General features: G+C 40.8%; 1 protein-coding gene and 1 non-coding gene across 3 annotated transcripts in view; both read right to left on the reverse strand.

The window, feature by feature from the left end:
• The window catches only part of TMEM108 (transmembrane protein 108), a 162,556-nt gene that overhangs the window by 51,529 nt on the left and 91,248 nt on the right, over positions 1-19,779 (reverse strand). The window lies entirely within an intron of this gene.
• Positions 2,885-2,992, reverse strand: LOC120764440 (U6 spliceosomal RNA). The gene has a single exon (XR_005704220.1). It is a non-coding gene; the product is annotated as a U6 spliceosomal RNA (small nuclear RNA).

Raw genomic sequence — 19,779 nt, forward strand, 5'->3', positions numbered from 1 at the left:
AAGACCAGCTGGAACCACTTCAAGAGGTACAATGTTATCCACATGCTGAGTGGGAGCAAGGCTGGGGAACACAAGACCTGCCTGAGAAATCAATTTCACGACTATTTACACAACTTGAGAACATGCAAAATACTACACTTGTTTATTTGTAGCACAAAAAGATAACTGAGAAATGGACACACCATGTTGCAAGGGACTTAAATATAGTATCAGTGAAAAGTATGGCAGGGTAGCAGTTTTGCTGTATACTCCAAATGCATTTCCTGATTAAGAAGGGATGCTATATTCCCAACAGCATAACCACATGCATACAAAACATTTCTTTTTTTTTTGACAAGTCACAGCTGAGCTGTAAGCCATTATGCATGAAAGAAAGCTTACAGAAGCAAAGATGGGAGAGGTAATCACACAGGCACAAGCACTGAAACAAATCTGTATAAGGGTAGAGTTGTATTTATGGTTGACAGAGCTAGTAGAAATCTGTTAAGTAGATTAAGTAGAAATATGCAGACAGACGAAGATAAATTATCTCATCTGGCACAGTATTAAATCTAAATTGTGGTTTAAAACACAGAGTGATTAAAAAAAAAAAAAAAAATCAGAATCGCTGCAAGGGAAGCTGAAAGAACCAAGAATTTCATCACAATGAAAGGAATTTTTTCCCTGCTCCTTCAACACCCATTATGTAGCATTTCTATTTTGATCTCTGGATTTGAAACCATTTGCTTTGAACCTCTGTATTCTGCGCTCAAAATAGGGTTTTATTCAATTATTTCAAGCATTTCAAGTTAGTTGTACTGCATTTCCTGTCATGGGCAAAAGGATTTGAAGTACTGTATCAAGAGGTATATTGAAAATGTCGTGATTTGATTCTTCTGACCGAACCTTCTGAAGTAATGACACCTGATGATAGGGGACTCAAAATGTACATGAAAACTGAGAAAGAAGCAACTTAAAATAAATGCACCCTGGGCTAAATGGATTTTTTTCCACATGGTGGTAATTATGACTTTAACATGGGCAGGATGACTTTTGAATTAGGCACCCAGTGTCAGTAAGAGCTGCACGTTCATTCATTCATTATCTTGTCAAGCCGCTTGGAAAGAAAAAATGGTTATCTTCCTTTCACCTTATGCACATGTGTGTAGTGAATCTCACAGCAGCAATGCTTTTGCTATGGAATGACAACGGGTTTGGTGTAGACACGACATTAGTGACTGACTTGTTCGGAGTCACCTGGCTGTATTGGATTGTGTAATCTAAAAATGTGTATTCTATTTCATCTGTTGAAAGCTGTCTTTTGGGAGATGTTTGTTTCTTCTCTTGTGACTACAGGGGGGAGGGGGGTGGATGCCTTCTGATAATGGCCCAGACATTAAAACAAGGTAGGGAAGTGTTTCTTATCTCTTTCACCACACATCCATCATCCAGGGGGACGTGTTCTGACAGTGGGCCATAGGGCCAATGACAGGACACATTCCATCATCCCATTATGAGATGCTCCACCCAGTGAAGGAGGAGTCAACTGTTTCTAGCTAGATAAAAACTGGGACTGAAGGACACAAGGTATCTGGTTTTTCCACTGGATTCCTGGAGAAGGACTGGACCCATCTCACCACCACTGGACTTTCTACAGGACCATCTCTATTCCACAGAACCACATCTGTTACTCCAGGAGGACTTGGACTGCTTCCAACACCTTGACCAACAAGGTGCAAAGTCATATCCCTGACTCTGTCAGGGTTTTTCCAGGATTTTTGTTTGCTTCCTTGCTTGTTTTCTTGTACTGCTACATTTGTATTTTCTTTTTTTTTTTTTTTTTTTTTTTTTTTTTTTTTTTTTTTTTTTTTTTTTTTAATATTCCTAGTAAAGAACTGTTACTCCTATTCCTTTGCCTGAACGCCCCTAATTGCAAAATTAAAATAATTTGGAGGGAAGGGGGTTTATATTCTCCACTCCAAGGGAGGCCCTAGCTTTCTTTGGCAGACAACTGTCTTTCAAAACCAAGACAGATTTTGGCACCCAACGTGAGGCAGGAGGGCATTGAGAGAAAAAAGGAATAACAGTTCTTAAGTGCCTACGTTGTTGTGTACTAGATATCATGTGGTCTGGCTTAACCTGGTTTGGGTGGCATGTGGTGGTGACCGTATTTCTCCCATTTGCAGGCCCTTTTCTAAACATGGGCCCTGTAACTAAGGTTACTGTGGCTGTCATCAATCTTGCTATATGGGTTAACGAAGTGAGGAAATCGTGGATTTTTAATTTCCTCTGGAAGGCAGGCACATGGATTCAGGGCTATCATACACTAACTGTGTGTTTCTGGAGTTACTTTAACAATGATACCTACTGTGAAGAAATGACACTGGGGGAAATTTTTTCCAACCCTTCACCCAGCTCTTCGGGCCTACCCCACCAGTCTTTGAAGGGTTCAAATCTCTGAATGTTAATGACATCATACAGTGGCTGGTGTTGCTGGTATGCCTGTTCTGTTTAGCATTTAGAGATAAGGGGAGACTGACCTGGATAACCACCCTGATACCTACCCTAGAGAATAAGGATACTGCCCCACAGCCTGAGCCCGTCCCACAGCCTGACCCTGCCCCACAGCCTGAGCCCGTCCCACAGCCTGACCCTGCCCCACAGCCTGAGCCCGTCCCACAGCCTGACCCTGCCCCACAGCCTGACCCTGCCCCACAGCCTGACCCCGCCCCACAGCCTGACCCTGCCCCACAGCCTGACCCTGCCCCACAACCTGAGCCTGCCCCACAGCCTGCCTCAGGAATAAACCACCCAGATTGGGTGAAGGAGATACATGAGATGCTGAGGGAGTACATTTCCCCTGTAGTAGCCTCATTAGCCCCAGCTGGTGGGAAACCCTCCCCCCAATGGAATGCTTCAAGAATTTGTGTGTCATCATTGTGCAGGGACCATGCTAATCATCTCTGTATCGTTCCAATTTTACACTGGCTCATCCAGAAACCCTGGCCCTGAGCAGAGAGCACACTCAACCCAAAGTGACTCAGAGCAGCAGAGGATTCCAGAAAAAAGCACCAACATCCATGTTAGCAAATAGTATGGAGCAACTGGTGGGAAGCTCTGGAGTGGAGCTGGAGCTGTTGAAGACCCAATACTTACACTGTGTATGTGTTGCAGGGGGCTGCTTCTGATTATCTCTAGCACACATTGGCAGCTGGGGTACAACAGTGTGCTCCCAGGGTGAGGACTTCAGCCTGGCTTCATCCACAGGGATCAAAGTGCTGCATGCTGTGAAAGCTCCCTGATGTGAACCAAAGTGCAGTAATCAGGACAGGCAGGAGATTCACTTCAAAAGTATCATCCTAATCTGAACAAAAATGCTGACCTAGCCTACACTGCCGGCCTAAATGAGATTCAGCTGCTGAAATGCATAGCTCTCTTGGGCAAAATAACAGGGCACAAATTAAATACAGTACTATGAGGCTGCATTAACACAGACACTTATGCTTTAGGCACCCAAGAAATTAAGAAACTGACAACACTACTTGCTCAGAGTTAGAAGACTTTATAGGTAGACTAAAGAAAAACAGACAAAGGAAAAGACACTGAATAAGATGTGAGAATTTTCACAGAAACTACCAGCTTTGTGTATTGTCTGGGAAGGTGACAGCAGGAAAACTGTAATTTCCTCTTCCCACATAAAGATGTCAGCAGAATTGGTGCCTCTTCATGTACAAGATGTGGGATGAAAAGCTACCTGAAAGCAGACAGCAACCATACTTGATGTTTATATACTGCTGTACGTACAAGTTTCAAACTGCTTTGCATAGTGCTTTTGCAGCACTCACTGAGTTCAAGCAAGTTGCACGTGACTATGAGAGACTTAAAAACCATTGCCCAGAGTCTCAAGAAAAAGCTCATTGTTTAAGTGTTGATTATTACTTTTTCTCCACTGAGATTAATGGAGGTCTTTAAGGAGCACAAGGGAAAAGAAGAAAGGGGACTTGTTCATCAGGTTAGTTTTTCCATGTATGTGCAGCTGATTTTCCCTTGTGGCTGAGGTAGACTGAGAAGTCATCATGCACGAGTGCTGGTACCCATCTAACCAGGGATTTTAAGGTATCCAGCTAACAATGCTGGTTACCTGGGAGAGAAATTAGAGCTGAGAAATCATCAAGGCATTAGAAACAAGGCTCACAGACGCTTTGATGAAAACCACTAGAGGTGTCAGTGTCAGGCAGCCGGACACCAAAAACCACTTTGAAAGTAAGAACTTGTTAATATTTTAACAGAAATATATTCATGGAACTGCAAACTATCTCTTGCTATCTCCTGATCCACTTTCTCTTTGGGATGAAGTCTAGCAAATAAAGCAAAATGAAAGAGCAAAATAGTTCTTTATAGCAACATAAACAGGGGCAGATCCAAATTTACAGCATTCCCCTAGCCGTAGCAATCACGTTGTTTTAGTCCATCTGAGGTTCTGATTATAGAATTACACTTCATGTCTGTAAATCACTGCCGGAAAAACATAATTTAAGCAAAACTGCAGGTTAGAAATCAGTATCTAACTAACCCTTTCTCCTCCCATAGGCCTGATTTGCATGAGACTGATTTAAAATGCAAAATAATACATGATCTGTGAACAGTTTAAAGGTTTATAGAAGATCCTAATTCTCTCTGTATCCAGACAGCTAATTTAGAATTTTGCTGTGGATTAACTTACAAGCAGCCCAAATTCATCTTTCATTAACCATCTTGATTAGCCCAATCCTGACCGCCGTATGAGGGGTGAGCTCCATCTCAGACATACTCATTTGGATTCAGAGGCTAAAGTTCTCTTTTGTGACCAAGAGTCATGTTAAATGGTTTTGTTAATCCAATGTATGTGTTAGATGGGGAAGAAAACCTTCAGTTGTATCAGCTTAAGAACTAACCATCATGATCTACATCAATTCATGTGGTGCACACTCTTACAGAGGTGAAGTCATAGTCCCAGACAGACCTTGAAGGGTGAGATCTCCTTCCTCATCCTTAGATGTAAATGCTTGTGATATGGGGTAGTCAAGCAACGAAAAAGTCCTCTAAATATCCAGTGGAGGAGAGCCAAAACAATAAAATCCTGTTGAAATGTAATGGCTGCTTACAGGGGCATTCAATTAATCAGTTCTTGTGCACCTGAAGTAGCATTAAATAATGTCTCAGCAGGGTACCCAGTAATTTGTTGAGTAATAATTACAGCTCCCAAATAGGACACAGCAGGAACACTGTTTATCCATCAGTGTGCTGCTGTTTATACCTGACCATTGGATAAACCGTCTGAGGCTGAGGTGGAAATACAGACAAAAGCTTCAAAGCTGGCTCCAGTGCTTTGGTACCAACCCCTAGATTTACAGTAGAGCTACTTTCACCCATATAAAAAAACTCACCATATATCAAGAAGTTTCAAAATATTTTGATATGGGCCTGACCAGGACACAGTGCTAAATGGATCATGATTTGGAGGCTATATTGCCATTTTATCTGATGACACAGCATAGTCTGCAGGAAGAACATACAGCTGGCAGCTTCAGACAACTGGTGAAGCAAAGACCATTATTCAGAAGCACTCCAAGTTTCTGGCAATCCAAATTGATAACAGTGAGCACAAGCAACAAATAAAAACCTGTTGTTAGATTTGCTATGAAAAACTGCTTGGGGTTTGTTTGTTTTTGTTTTGAAAGAAGACAAGATTCTGCTGGGTGATGACTGGTCTTACCTGTCCCCATGGCAGACCTTCTAGTTTGCTGTTGAGATTAACAGTGTCAGGGGACTTTTCATCACTGCCTGTGAGCTTTTCACTGTCAGGGGAGGACCTCCTTCTGCAGAGATAACAAACAGATATCCTTCACAAAATACTGGTATGAGCAAGGTCTTGAAGAATCAAGCAGAGACTGGGATTCCTGACAGTTGGCCTCCATTTAGTTTGATGTTTGAGCACATCAGTGTTGCTCAACAGTTCTGTCAAGGGATTTGACAGACTCCTCTGTCAAAAGATATTTATATTCTTGTAAGCCTGTCTTGGGTTTGCATGGCAAGGTTTTGGTGGCAGGAGGTCTACAGGAGGCTTCAGTGAGAAGCTGCTGGAGGTTTCCCATATGTCTGGCAGAGTCAGTGACAGCTGGCTCCAAGACAGACCCACTGCTGGCCGAGGCCGAACACATCAGTGACAGCGGCAGTGCTTCTGGGAGAACACATTCAAGGTGGGAAATAAAGGGCACAACAGAAACTGCAGTCAGAGCAGAGAGGAGTGAGAGTGTGTGAGTGAAACAGTGCTGCAGACACAAAGAAGAGAAGGAAGGGCTGGAGGTGCTTCAGGTGCCAGAAGAGAGATTCCCCTGTAGCCTGTGATGAAGACCATGGTGAGGCAGCTCTCCCCTGCAGCCTGTAGAGGTTTCACTGTACAGCAGAGATCCACCTGCAGCCCATGGAGGGACCCACACCAGAGCAGGTAAATGCTGAAGGATGCTTTGATGCCAACGGATGCCTGCACTGTAGCAGCTTTGCTGGCAAGATTTGTGACCCTGTGCTGGACTAATGCTGGAGCAGTCTGTTCCTGTTCCTACTCTGATTTGATTGCCAGTAAATTAAACTAATTTCCCCAAGTCAGGTCTGTTAACTGGTGAGTGGTCTCTCCCTGTCCTTATCTATACCCACAAATCCTATGCTACATTTTTTCTTCCCCTGTCCAGCTGAGGAAAGGAGTGACAAAGCAGCTTTGGTGGGCACCTGGGTTTCAGCCAAGGTGAACCCACCACAAAGTCAAACTCTGATTTTCAGATGCTCACATACATTCAAATTCCTTTCCATACACCTCACCATAGACATATGTATTACAGCCTTGACTGCAACTGTTCAGTGGTGGCATGGCTCAAGCTTTGTTTCATAGTACCTAGATATTACAACATTTATGGGACAGATGTATATTATTTTAAAATATATGACTATTGGACAAAGCAGGAAAATTAATAATCATTACTGTTGTTTATTTTAAGAGACAATCTGCTTTTATTTGCACTGCATTCCATTTTTTTTCAGTGTTTCATTTTGTGCCTTTTTGTTTCTAAATATCTCAGTAAGGTATGCTATTTGCTCAAAACCAGTTTCTCAGGCTATTTGCAAATTTAAGCAGAGATAAAGCTCACTACACAGACCCTGGAGTCAGCTCTTGCATTGTGTCAGTTATATATTTTAGCTGACATCTAAAAAGGAGCTGTAGGGTGCTAGAGCAGAGGCTACATCAGCACACATTGTCTCAGGTGCTCCAGAACCACTTTCCTCACTGGCTTCCAAAATGTAGATCGGACTGGCTTGGGAGACCCTTGATAGCTGGATCTTAATATGTGATGAGCAGTGGATCATGGCTCATGCCTTAGGGCTCTGGCCCCCAGGAGAAGCTGGGCACCTTGGTGGCTGCTGGAAGCATTCAACTCCAAATCAGCACCAGCCAAGAGCACTGAGCCACAGCACACTGTGCTGTCTGCTGTGAGATCCTGATTCTGAGGGGTCTGGATTTTGTGAAAGAAGCTGTCTCATAGCCTCTGGTAACTTGGGAATTCAAAGAGGGATGTAAACTGGAAATAGCTGCGACTCCCAGAGGTGAGATCTTGTGAAAGTGAAAAAGACAGACAGGGCTTGGTGAGAGCAGTGAGCCAGGAAACCTTCCTGGTAGTCTAGTGAGCAAAATGCACACAATGTATAATATGTCTGCTGGAAAGCATCTGCATGGGCTGTGGGGAGGCTGCACCTAGGGTCAGCATGCAAACTGGGAGTGCTTCAAAACATCCCAAAACAGAGCAAGAGACTAACCATCTAAGAGGCTTGTCCACAAGGAGGTGTCCTGTGACACTGAGGTCACATTCTTGAGCTTTTCCCACAATTTTTAAAGCTAGAAAGTTTCTTGGAAAACTAAGCTGAGCCCCAGAAGGATAATTTTTTTGTGGGTGAGGGGAAATGTAGCTGGTGTTGAATTTGCTAGCTGAAATGCATGCTAAGGTCATAAAGAAACTGCCTGCTCAGAAATGTATGTTTGGACAAAATCTCACTACCCTGTCCATTGTCATGCGTCACCTGTTTCTTTTGCACTTCCAACTAAAATAAAATTAAAAAAAAAAAAAAATCATCTGACAGTAGAAAGAAAAATGAAATTAGTCTGCAGCTAGTTTAGAGAGGATAATCATTCTACAAGATGTAACCGTTTAATGGTTTGGTAACAAAGAATTGATTCGCCTTGGGATGTAGGGAATCTAGCCACACCTGACTGCTGTTCAGACAGCATTTTGATTTAAATCTGTGCATTAGTTGCCAAGGAGATGGAAATATATATTTAAATTTTATTGGTGTAGAACAGACTTTGCTGAGGATTAAATAAAAAAATGCCAAAATGCACACTAGGCACCCCCAAAATAATCTGTTTTTTCAATTCAACCAGTAGCTGGCACTGTTTTCTTTTTCCAGACCTCTGAAGGATTATGGCCTATAATATGACAACAATAGCAGAACTTTTTCAGCTGCTATTGGTGACTTTGCAGCAGGTATCAGCAGTAGCATTTACTTTAACCAGAGATGAAAGTGGCTTAATAAACTGTGTTTGTGTCAGTGCTGCATGATGTATGTGTACAGCACTGCCATCCAGAGAAAAACAGGCAGCTTGGGAACTGGTGACTCAGAAAGCAGAATTATGGTCACACTGAAGGAGCAGGACTACATTCTTCAAACAGAGGACATTCATCCCCAGTTATTTAGAAGTTTAAGTTCAATTAGCTGATGATTGTTAAAATGTCACTTATGGAGTTATGATTTGTTTATATAATTATCAAGTAACATTACAACATGCCTTGTTCTCCTTTTTAATTATGTAGCCAATATTCTGCTGAATATAATGAAGCAAAAGTATAGATGTAAGGTTCAGGAATAGATACAATCAGATAGACAGTATTACGTTGAGCCCCAAAATTATCAATACTTTTCCTGGCAGGAGCAAAAGGAATGATGTTAAAAATAATTAAAGTTGTTCAGGATTATCCCTTATGGATAAGTTGAAGAGATGAAGATTTAAGGCTTAGAGATGACATGCACAAAAAGGATTCTGAGACAGTTCTGCACACTAATAATGATAAAAGTTAAATCTGACATGTCTATTTACTGTCTGGAAATTCAATAGTTTCTGGACTTGTAGAATAGCAAGATTAGTAAAAAACAGAAGCTGTAGAAAGAGAACTAGTTTGGTATACGGTTCTGAACAGGAGACAAGAACATAAATTGGCCTGTGTTACTCTTGTAGAAAAAAGGAATTTAATCAGAATCACCAAGAGCCAATCTATCTCTAACTAAGGAAAAAACAATAAGAACAGTACACTGATAATCTAGCTATCTTAAAATGGAACAATAAGCTCTTTTGTTTTAGGACAAAAGTCAGTCATAAGCAAAGTTAGGATAGCGGCTGCTCTCTAGGGAACCTCCTGTCCTCTGGTCCAACATATTTGCCAATCTCTGTAAAATAGTATCAGATTAAATATACCCATATTGAGGTGTTGGATGTGCCAAATTGAATAAGCTGGTATGTTTCTATAATATAAAACCTCTTCCTTCACTGAAAAAGGGAAAGGGAAGGGGAAAAGAAAGGAGAAAAGAGAATTAAGCACAATTAGCTTGTAGTCATGCAGTCTTCAAAGTGTCCATTAAAACTAATGAATAGAAGCAGTCAGGGAAAAAATGGAACCAGGATGGATGTGCTAAGCCTAAGGGTTTGAGGCCAGTATATCAAACATAACTTGACTCTTTTCATTCAATACAACATGATTGTTAATGAGGAACAATCAATAAGTGTTCTTCAAATAAAACACCAGAGAGCTGCATATGAGATAAGCAAACAACAGGAATTTGCCAAGAGGGGATGCACCTTCCTTTGTTATTACAATAACCATTGCTAATGCCTTGATTGAGACTCAAGGGATGCCTGTAAATATTGTTTCCCCATTCATTGCATATATTAGTCATAAATCCTGTTCTAGGCATTCCTATCTAAAGGAGATCCAAATTATTTTAACAGCAAACATTTCAGCAAAATCAAGGATCAAGGATGGATTTTCAGTGTAAGTAAAAATCAAAATTCTAATTGATTACCTGTCTATCTCATAATTGCAGAGAGATTGTAGAAATTTCAAATGGAAAGATGTCTCCATTTTGTTAAACAGCTTCATTTCAAATCCATAGGGAAAATATGAGGTTATTTTTCTCACACTGTCCTTTTTTTTTTTTTTTTTTTTTTTTTTTTTTTTTTTTTTTTTTTTGTGGACTTGATGCATCAGCAATTTTTATTTTATTAGAACAACTTTAGTTCGAAAACTTACATCTTGACTCAGAAGTAAGTTCTCATTCTTTAAAATACATAAGAACTATATATATACTTTTAGACAGACAGATATATTTCTTTTCCGTGCTTCTGTATTCAGGGATGTTTAAGTGAAAGTCTGCAGATAAATCTCTGGATAAAAATTAAATTACTTTACCAGCTGTCCACAGCAGGGACAGTCTGTAACTCACCTATTAACTCATCTGGTCTCGCCAGCTAAGTATGGTTTAGTCTAGAGAATTTTAAGATGACAGACCTCTAAAAAATTGTAGGCTTTGGGTACTGCTGACAGTATTTGTTATTCATAGGGTGGCACACTTCCCTTTCTGTCACTACAGTATGATTTCTAGATGCTACTAAGGAGGCTATTTTTTTCAGATGAAATATAAAGCGGGAGAATAAATATGATTTGCAAGGGTGAGACAGGAATTTTCTTTCCGTTTCCATCAGCGTAATAATTAACAATATATCACTGTTTAAAGTTCAGGATTTTTCTTTTCATATCTGCTTCATATCCAGATGAGGAAACTGTCAGGACAGACAACTAAAATTTTTGAGCTGTTGGATTGTTCCAAAGACACAGAAGATTTTGTTGGAAGGGCACGCCAGCTATTGGATGAATACCGTTTTTAGAGGTTCTGGATGGGGAGACCATATCAAGACATCTACTTGTTCTTCCTTGCAGTGAAGGCTGACAATATAAAATTTTCAACATGAATATACTCCCAGGAAGTAAACAAATCAGTCTATAAACTCTTCCAGTGCTAGAGGCTGTACTGAATGTCAGGAAAAGCATTCTACATTCATAAATTGACATAACAAAGCTGGGCTTTTTTCCCTCCTTGATGCTATATGAATTGGACTGCTCAACAGCACCCAAAAATATCAAACTGATGCCCACACAGTACCACAGCCCGTACCCAGGGGATTAGTTTCTGTGCTTTTGGGACTCAGTATGCAGAACTGGGCTGTGCTCAGCTGTGCTCCAAGTGGTGCCCCAGCACTGGGGTCTCTTAGGACAGCAGACTGTGCTGCTTTTATTTTAATGCTGATTAGCACCATGCCATCATTTTTTTATAGGGTTGCACCTGCATTGTTTCAATGACGTACTGCCTGCATTATTTCACAGGCAGGATGAGCCAAGCAGGTCCTATCAATGCAATGGTGATTGGTCCCACTGAGCTCTTGCTGTGTCGGGCACCATTCTCTTCCTGCCACTGGTGGAAGTCACTAAGAGCTGAGCAGCAGTGGTGAGCTGTGCTGGAGTAAAGCAGGAGTCCTTCCAGGGCAGAACGTCTCTTGTAAAGCCTGTGACTAGCTCACAAGAGGAGTGTTAGGTAGGCATGAATGCCTGCATGCACACAAGTACACAGGGAGCCTTAAGTTAGTCCTGTTGTATAGGAAGAACACAAATAATTTAATCCAGTGACAGCAGATGTGGATGAGAATTTCAAGACAGCACTTGAAATCTGGGAGCAGCAGCAATCCATCCAAAAACCTCTCCAGCATATCTTCTGGAGTGATGGTGGTTTGACTCCAGAGCTGCCATCACGACATGCTGCTGCTTTGGAAACCTCAGTCTTGTCCTTCACATGAAGGGGAAGCTGGTTCTGGTCCTTGGAAATACCTTTCTCCATGCCCACCACAACCTGAAAAAACTTAACATTATAAAATAGGATGAGCTGCAGGCTGCATGGAAAGCAAAGTAATGGGATTCCTTGGGGTAAATGATGCCAGAGTTTATCCTACACAACCATGCTCAGTAGACACGCCAGTCTGCAGAGCACATAATTCAGAAGTTCCAGGACTCAAACATCCCTTCTTGTTAGAAAAGCAAACCCCACATGTTTAGAGGCTTTCAGGAAAAAAGAAATCTACCAACTTGGTATTGACTGTCATTTAACCTACAGGCAAAGCTGTCAAGACCTTGTAATTACAATTACCTGAATTATACTGAAGGTATTGATCCTTCATTGTGTGGAACAAGGGTTGTATTTTGACCCCACTATTCCTTTCCACAGAACAGCTGGGGTTTGACAACAACAAAGAATCAATGTCTGGGTAAACCATTAAGGAGCATTTTTTCCCTTCCAGTGATAATTCAATTTAGCAGCTATAAACAAGAAGTTAATTCTCTGCCTGATAGTGTTTGGGCTTTCAGAGACTTTCTGCCCCACTGTTTCAGATAATATTCCTGTCTAAAATGGCCAGATACTTTATTCAAAATCACCAATTCCCTTCAATCAGTCTTAGGTGGGCCTCATTGTTATGAGCCTCTTTAGGATATTTCAACTGAAAAAATCATATTTCTATTCCAGTTGCCATGGAACAGACAGTCTCTCCTGGTGGAAAGAAAAGCTGGCACTACATTGTGGAAAACAAGCGTCCCATAAATGAATTCTTTATTACTCATAAGGAAAACTCGATTCTGACACGTTTACAGAAATCAACTGGCTGATTTTTATGGAAATGCTCTGCTTGATGAAGGAGGGGAGAATGGCTACAAAATAAACAAACAGTAAATAATAATTAAATATAAAAGGAAAGTTCTAAGAACATTGAGGTTTCAAATTTAGGCTCACATTCTGCAATCTGCTTTGGGTATACTTCAATTTGGCTCCACGCAGAACAGCTTGGATGACTGTCGTCTTAAATTGGACATAATTGCTTTGCTATCTGTGCAGGGGAATCTGTCCATGTACGTTTCCCTGCCAAATTCCAAAATGATTTTCTTGAAACGTCTAGGAAGATGGGAGGTGAGGGTGTTTGGATGGGAATACAGACCACCTACTTCTCACTGTAGGGTCCGCACCTGGTGCCAGGGACCCTGCTCTTGTTTTGCCTGCAAAGGGGCACCATGGACATTTTGGCAGGTACACACAGCACATTAGACAGCAGTGACTCCATTAGTGGGATTTTGGTCTGATCATTAAGAGTGCAAGGAAATAAAATAATCTCATTCCTCTGAATATAGGGCTATGAGAGAATGGAAAGAGCCATAGGAATGCATAATTTTTAAAGTTCAAACCTTAGCTTCATGACTTTCTGAGATTTAAAATTTGTAGTGCTTCAAGTACAGAAAAAATAAAAACACATAAACAAACACCCCTCCTAATTTCAACCAGCAAAATGCATAAGCAGCAGTTCCAGATCTGGAAGTGGTATCTTATGACTTATTACAAAGCTCTGTTCACTCTGAATACTAATGCTGACAAATTAAATATCTTCATTCTACCACATTCATGGTCTCGTCAGCAGGAAGAAGTGCCATGTGCTTTTTCCCAGGCATTAGGTAGCAGTAGTTATTATTATATATTAAGCTATATAGTGATTTGTTATTGTGAAACGTTCACTTTCCCAGCCACCTCTAGCTCTGTGTAAAGAAGGAACAAAAGGGGAGGTTCACATCTAATCAGGTCTTTGACCAGGGTCGGGAGAGTCTGCCTGACAGAGCCAAAGCTCCAAAATATGCAGTCTATTTACTGGAACCTTTAACTTTCCCTGGACAATTTCTGCAATGCACTGGAGTATTTGTCCATTGCATTTCACATCCAAACAAGAACAATGCACCAAGAGTGGAACAGGTGGGTTAATGGGAAATAAATGAAGCTCATCAAAAACCAAAGGTATACAGACAAGAAAAGGAGACAAGGAAAACTTTTGTGGCCTGTCTCACGCAATTCTAGCTCTGTGTCATACAAATTAGGTTTCATGTCCTCTGTAGTCATGAGGTATTGGGAAAGATAAAAATAGACCTTAATTGTTATTTCTCGGTAATTTCTATATGAAAGGTGTGACTTAAGAGAGGACTGTCTCAGGGCTGGAAAGTATGAGGTGGGAACATCTGGAGATAATTGGCAGAGTGTAAAAATAAACTGTGTGTCCTAAAATATTTTTTCTTTTGTTTCCAGTGTCTGTGATTTTGTGCTAAACAAGCAGTTTTATATAAACAGCTTTTAATAGCAGAGTATCAAAGGAATGAGTGTGACTGGGCTTGGCACATGGCACCGAACGCTTCGTAAGCACAAGGTTAGGAGCAGCATCCCTTCCCTCCCAGGTACAGTACGTGCTCATCTCCAGTGCAGATAAACATTTTACACTCACATATTCACTATGATAAGCATGTCCCCAGGAGCCACAGCCAAAGCAGGACACCTCTCCTGAGCTGATAAGCCAGCTCCTGTTCTCTCAGTCTCTCTCTGCATATATGTAAAGTCTTAAACATGCCACTAACTCTATGCACACATGGAACAAAACCCAAAAAGTCTATATTTTGGTTTATAAGGTGATTCCAAAGGGTCAGTGTGAAGGCTTGTTTAACTGCAATTTGCTAACCAAAATTAGCAAGAACAAGAGAACAAGAGAAACAGGGCAGGACTGAGTCTGTTTTGCAGAGGATGGTCTGAGCAGACTTGAAATCAGCTCTTGTTTTCTTCAAACGTTCTCTTTCTGAGAAGCCTCCAAGGGACACTCAGGCTCACACAGAATAAGTGGTTCCTTTTCTGCTAAACCTCACCAGTACTTAGTGACCTTTTCATCTGCGACTGCTGCTGAAGGCAGTTGGTTTCAACTTAAAAAGACAACGCATAAGATGATATTAAATCACCACATGTGATCACCTACAGCCACAGGTTCTGCTATGTTTGCTTGTCCCAGTCTCTGCACAGGACATGAGCCAAGCAGGGTGCAGGGATGGGGAAACAAAGCAAAAGATGGAGCAAGTCTTTCAAGGTTAAATGGGAGATTTAAACACGGAAGGTGCAAAGGGAGCCAGTTACTCAGAGTAAGATCTCAGCCCTGCTATGCCATGCGTGAGACAAGATACGGCTCCTATCTGGGCATTATTCAGCAGGGTAATGCCACTGGCCATGGTCAGCAAGCTGAGTAAATGTAAGAGACCAAGAGAAGCTGCACAACAAATACAAAAATACACAACAGATAAAGAAAAAAGGTACATGAGACAGTAACGAAACTCAACATAGCTGAAAACACCCAACATAAACAAAGAGGATTTGAGTCTGATTCTTAATTAATTGTGCAGCCTCACCTCTTCCAGAGAAAGTGAGTAAGGAATGGGTGCACACAAACATTTCAGTGTGCTCTCAGTCTACCCATTGATTACTCTGATATGATAGGAGACGTAATATGATTATACCATATTCTTGGTCAACTTCTAACAAAGATGCCAAGAGAAGAGAAAGGGTAAAGGTTTCCGTATACACTAAAAAGGGAAAGAAATATACCTACTTCCCTGTCCTGTGGCAGGAAATTTTGTCCTACCATGTGCTCAACAGGCACGACCATTTCACTGTAGTTCTTTCACTTTGGGGATAAAGACTCCCTTCATACATATAATCTACATGTTGCTTTTCTCCCTCACGAAACCATACTGATTACGGGGAAATAGGGAACTTCTGCCTCCCCTGAAGATAAGCTCCCTTTGTGAGGGAGCTGTGCTTATCATGCAGCAACTATCTGCAGGACTTACAATTACTATACAATTCTGACTGGAATAAAAATCAAGTTATTTACTCTTTGATGCTTATTTTTAATTTCTACAATACTGAAGATGAGAAAGAAGAGAAATTAACGCAGGATCAATTTTCCCCTTAATTCAGTAAGCTAGACTGGTTGACAAACTGAGTGAAGAATGTGCACTAAAGCACTGAGTGGGGCTTGAGGGTAGAGTTTAGAACCATCAAATTTCCCTTCAACCTTGAAGAAGCCAGTTTCTACATTGTTTCAGTTTTCCAATGCTAAAATAATTCTTTTGCTCATCTTATTTCTGTTCAGATTTCAAATGCATTAGGATCTAGGATGGTATTGCACAGGGTTTGAAAAATGAGCCCTTCTCCTTCTTGAACACAAAAAAGTGATTATTATCGTCAGAAATAATAAGCTACAGAAAGTTTTCCTCAGCTTTTGCACCTTTGTCCCTGACATTTGAGAAGCACAACCCTGACAATGGCTGTATTTGAGAGAAACTCTACTGACAGCAGTAACTTCACCCTCCTCACCTTAAATAGCTTCATTTATCTCTACACACCAATTTCCAGTGGCTCCTGAAAGGCATGAGAGAGAAATTGATGGATCTGTTCATAGGTGAGAGGAAGAAGCTTCCAAAAATTAGGGTTTCCTTGTAGGATTCCATTACTGTGGGCAAGACTGCTGCTGTGGCGACTGCAGAGATCCTCAGTGGTCAGTGGGCTCTGTCGTATCAGCGACGAGCCTGGTCTGTGCAGTCACTTTGCTCTATCTAGCCTTTAGCTGCTTGCCGGCTGGGGCCAAAATAGGAAGAACTGGGACCCTTTCTAAACCTCTCAGTTCTTTCTGCTACAGAAGAAAGGCAAGTGCTGCATAAAAGCCTGGATTCATTTTCTTTCCATTTTCCCATTATATGAAATGTACTCAGTAGAGATTAATGTCTCTTCACGATCAGGCATTACTTCATTCAAGAAACAAGGAAAATTATTCAGCCATCACTCGGAGAAATAAAAGCAATTTCAGGTGAAATCATCACTCTCCTGCTTTGATCAAGTCATCATCTGAACTAAGACCAGTCAAGGAAAAACAAATGTTTTGAGGAAAACTTCAGAATCTGGGCCATGTTTACCAAAAATCTACCAGAACCAGGATTTACACAGAAAAGGTGGCACTCCAGCTCTGTTCTACCACTGACTTGCTGAGGGTCTTCACATAATTTACATAGTAAGTTATCTCAATTAGTAACCTATCGTAACTACTCTACTAGATTTGGCTTCTCACCTGCAAAACAGAGAAACTAATTTTGCACATGGTTACAGTATCTGTTTCTACCTACAACATGGATTTATGGCACACAAAGAACAGAAACAGTTACAGGAGATTAATATGTGGATCTCACTAATGGGGTAGGAGCTCTTCAGTTTTTCTGTGCAAGACATCACAAGAGCCTCAGAAGAAGAAATACTGGACAGAATTATTCTTTCATAATTGTTCATAACTAACTGTGTCTGTGTCTGAATTGCCAGAGAAGCACATTGAATCACAGAAAAGTGACTCCCAAGACTCCAGTCTTCCTTGCTACTGTACACAGCTATGTTGAGGGTCAAAAGTACCTAAAATCGGGTGTCTGGACATTACCCTGCCTGCCATCTGCTCCTCCTGCACCTACGGTGAGGTCAACCAGAGGCATCCATCTGTCACTCCACACAACTTTCCTCCTTGCGCTGTGCATAGCAGCAAAATCTGTGCACTCCAGGGGATCATTTTTCTACAGAGCATCCTGTCCTGGCCAGATGTCCACTACTGGTCTCTCACGTGACAGTCAACCAGCATAGACAGCTATTTACAATCTAGGGCTGTTCTAAACAGGCAAAACTTAAAGCAGCTGCAGCAAAGAAGGGATATGAAAATATTAAAATAATTCAATAGATCTGGTTTCTCATTGGAACAGATGCAGAATTAAACAGATCACATTTAACATCAGTATAATCCAGAGATGATCTAGGGAATTAAGTTTTTCCCCTGAAAATTAAACAATCACAGCAGCAAAGATGAGAATCTGAAGCTGTGTTCCAACAATGCTTAAATGTTGTACTAACAAAAGAAAGAAGTTATCAAGAATCAGAAAATAAATTAAGAGATGCTTGATGATTTTCACTCAGAGCATATATGTGAATAGCTGCATGTAAAAAAGGACTTGAACAGACCTTATATATATATTTCTCTGAGACTACACTAATGTGGAAAACAGTAGGAACATCCTTAAAAAGATGCTTTAATGAATATCTTCTATGTTTAGGTTTTGCAAATAAATGTTCTACTAAATCCAAATGGGTTTGAAATACAACGTCACAATTTTATTAATTGTGGTAAAGCTGTACCTAAAAGATGACCATTACCTGACCAGCTCCTGAAGAATAAACAGTGGTTTCAATAACGTGAACTCTAGCAGAAAGACCCAAGAAAGCCAGACAAAACTCTCATACTTGCCTTGTGATTTATTTCTGTGGAGTGATAATGACCTAAACCAAGATAATCATGCTCTTCTTTCTGTCCACTAAGAATCTGATTCAGTAAATTAAAGAAATTTGAGTGGTCTGACACTGCTGGAAATAGCAAGTATGCTCTTTTGACTTGATAGAAGAATTAATAATAAACTACTTTTATTTTTTCCTTATGGCAATGAAGCAATTTGGTATCGAGAAGCTCATATACTGAAAGATGAAAATTCATCTTTCAGATGAAGGTGGTACTTGGAGCAGCAGAGATCCCAGGGTTTCCCTTTGGCGACGTATTTCTTCTTGGTGTGGAGTAAATGCGGCATGTTTCAGGCTCTTGCATTCTCATTCACTTTGTGAGGTATTTCTTAAACAACATTAAAAAACTAATCCCCCAATGCATCCACAATCCTAATTTTCAATGCATCCATACTCCCATTGCACATGCACACTCGTGCCTTGTTGGCTGACCTCTACTTGCTGAGTCTCCTCTTTACCAAAACAGGTTAATGATTTTTCATCTTGATTTTAACAACAACCTTTTTGAGAAGTTCAGAACTAATTTTTTTACTTCTTCAAATATTCTGGATCTTCTCTTGAGCTGGACCTTCCATTCTCTTGTTCAGGCTAAGTATTTGATGCAGGGACTGCCAGCATAGACAGGGTCACAGAAAAATGGAGAGACATTCTTTTTTTTGATGGAAGCAGCTTGGGCAGCCAAAACTCTACCTAAACCTTGCAGCAGTCTCCTCACAGTCAGATTATTTCCTGTTCAAATGCTAGGAAATAAAATTAAAAGAATGAAAACTGCATGTGCTCCATCACTGCCAGCAATGTTTTAGAGTATTGCAATCCCAACATACATTAAAAACCGCCTAAGGGTGCTTTTAGCATATTGACTTAGAACTAAGCAAAGCTCCTTTAAAAAAGAGACCCATTAATCCCTTCCATCACAAAAACTGGCTTTAGAGAGGCCATCACAAATATAATTCTATTCAAAGCTGAGTGAATAGCTAGAAGGCTGCTGACAAGAATACTATAGAAGCAGAGCAGTCAGACAGACATACATTTGCAAGGTCTCTCCTTTACATCATCTCCAAACTGTGCCACGAAGCACTCTTTTGAGGTGAAGAATACCCTTCCATAATATAGTTTAGCTTCTGCTTCTTCTGTGAAGGCTGTAGGAGATATAGTTTAGTAATTTTATTGTCTCCTCACAAAACACTTGAGAAGATCTGCAACATTTTTGTGAAAAGCATTGCAGTGATGTCCTCTCCACCAGACCACAAAACAGCAGGGTATATACACTTCACTCACACATATCTATCACCTCTATGTTTTAAGAGCACTTAAACGTGTTCCCAGCCCTTGCTGGGGCTTGTAAAGGCTTTTGGGCTCAAAACAGGACTAATGCAATTCCACTGGCCT

The sequence above is a fragment of the Hirundo rustica genome, chromosome 1 (genome assembly GCF_015227805.2).
Source record: "Hirundo rustica isolate bHirRus1 chromosome 1, bHirRus1.pri.v3, whole genome shotgun sequence".
NCBI lineage: Eukaryota > Metazoa > Chordata > Aves > Passeriformes > Hirundinidae > Hirundo > Hirundo rustica.